The sequence below is a fragment of the Vicia villosa genome, unplaced genomic scaffold, assembly GCF_029867415.1.
Source record: "Vicia villosa cultivar HV-30 ecotype Madison, WI unplaced genomic scaffold, Vvil1.0 ctg.004760F_1_1, whole genome shotgun sequence".
NCBI lineage: Eukaryota > Viridiplantae > Streptophyta > Magnoliopsida > Fabales > Fabaceae > Vicia > Vicia villosa.
The window spans coordinates 77,500-79,828 of NW_026706507.1; positions in this window are offsets into that span (position 1 = coordinate 77,500).

A 2,329-nucleotide genomic window follows, 5' to 3' on the forward strand; every position below is an offset into this window, starting at 1 on the left:
ACAACTTTGATTTGCAATGCAGTAAGATTGGATTAAGCAAAAACACAAACACTTGGTGATAGGTTCAAATTGATAGTGATTCAAGTTGTGGTGAATTGTGATGTTTGTGCAGAACTTTAATTCACAATTTTAACACTTGAATCGTTGATCAATTTTGCACTTATAACCAATTATGAACAGAAAGTAAAAGAGAAAGTAAAAGCGACAAGAACACGATATTTGTTTAGGCAGTTCGTCGATCGTCCTCGCTACGACTACGTCTGCCCCCAATTCCAAATTGAAATTGGGTAATCTTTCATTAATGTTGAAAGTAGTATATACAAAGAAGATAACAAAGCGATAAACGATAAACCAATTATGTCGATCCTTTGAATCTTCTTCCCCCTTAATCTTGAGCCAGATCAAGGTTATCCAAGAGCTTCACTTTGATTCCCTTCTGCAGTGTCTTGATTCCTTGAACTCCCCGTTCCTCAATCGTTACACTCAGCCGAATCCTCAATGAACGCCTCTTGATAAAAACCCCCAAGAACCACCCGTCGTGGAGGACAAAACCCGCAGATTTTATTCACCAACAAACCCCACAAACCTTCACCCACTAGGAATCTTCAATTCCGTTCCATGGACGTTATCGAACTCATCACTAACCCGCAACGCAAGAATGATTATGTGTAATTGTGTTGGAGATGATGAAGAACGAAGATGAGAAGCGTTTGTGTATCTTTCAGTCGTTGGTGTTGCTTGAATGATTACCCTTGCACAATATATATGATTGCATAACAGTTAGAACCAAGAAAAACTGATTTTTGAACTTTCTTTATCAGTTAGGTCGACCACTTGTAGTGCTTAGGTCGACCTAACAGAGCTTGCAGAATTTTGCTCCCAGTTAGGTCGACCTGTTGAAGGAGTAGGTCGACCAGAATCCTCTTCTGATGCATTCTGGGGACATTTTCACAGATTAGGTCGACCTAGTTGATGTGTAGGTCGACCTAACAGGCTGGTATGTAGAATTCATCAATTTAGGTCGACCTAAATGATGTGTGAGTCGACCTAGCAGGGACATATGAGTTTTTCTCCATTTTAGGTCGACCTGGGTTGATGGTAGGTCGACCTAACTGCTGTTTTTCTGCATTCTTCTTGTTTTGCTTGTGTTGAGGCAACCTATAAACACATACACATAATGGATTGACTTATGAGTGATCAATGCTTGCTTTTCTTTAAGTTTTCTGCTTCAGTCTTGTTGTTTGAATGCTTATTTGAGTTTGCCATGAATCAAAAACATCTTTGAGTGTAATCTTGTATTCACATACTCCCCCTTTTTGATGATGGCAAACCATTCGACTAAGCTCTGGTAGTAAATGATAAAGACTCAGCAGAGCTCCCCCGTACATCCAGCATCTATCTCTCAACAGGGCAATCTCTCAACAAAGCTCCCCCGTACATCCAGCATCTATCTCCCCCTTTGTCAACATCAAAAAGAGAAAACAGGAGAATAGAGGAGTAACAAGAGAACCATAGATAATAATGCTAGCATGTATAGTATAGTAGGTAAAAGGTAGTTAATGGTAGAATGAGACACATATGTGAGCAGGAGCAGTTTTTATGCATGAGGTCACTATAAGCATGTTAATTGATAGCATATTATAGTATCAATAATATTTTTAGAAGTGAACAACAATTACGTTACCGCTTTTTCAATATGACGCCTGGCTTGATGATGAACTACCTTTATGCTAAAAAAATGTTAGCAAGACAAATAGATATATACATAAAGTAAAGAAATAATATTAAGAGAAAACAAACGTAATTAGCCCAAATTAGAGATATCGAGTATCCCTAATTCCCTACGAATGTTGAAATATTGTTCCGTTGCTAGCGGTTTGGTGAAGATGTCAGCTAGTTGCTTCTTGCTTTCTACATGTTCAAAAGTAACGTCTCCTTTCTCTACATGATCTCGTAGAAAGTGATGCCTTATTTCAATGTGTTTGGTACGTGAGTGTAAGACAGGATTTTTACTCAAGTTTATGGCGCTTGTGTTGTCGCACATGATAGGTATGTGATCAAGCTTAATACCAAAGTCAAGAAGTTGTTGCTTGAGCCATAATATTTGTGCACAGCAGCTTCCAGCAGCTACATATTCTGCCTCAGCAGTGGATAATGCAACCGATACTTGTTTCTTACTATGCCAACTTATTAATGAGTTTGAGAATAGATGACACGTTCCACTAGTGCTTTTTCTATCGGATTTGCAGCCAGCAAAATCTGAATCGGAGAATCCTACCAAATGACACTCATTTCCTTTTGGATACCATAGGCCATATGTAGTAGTTCC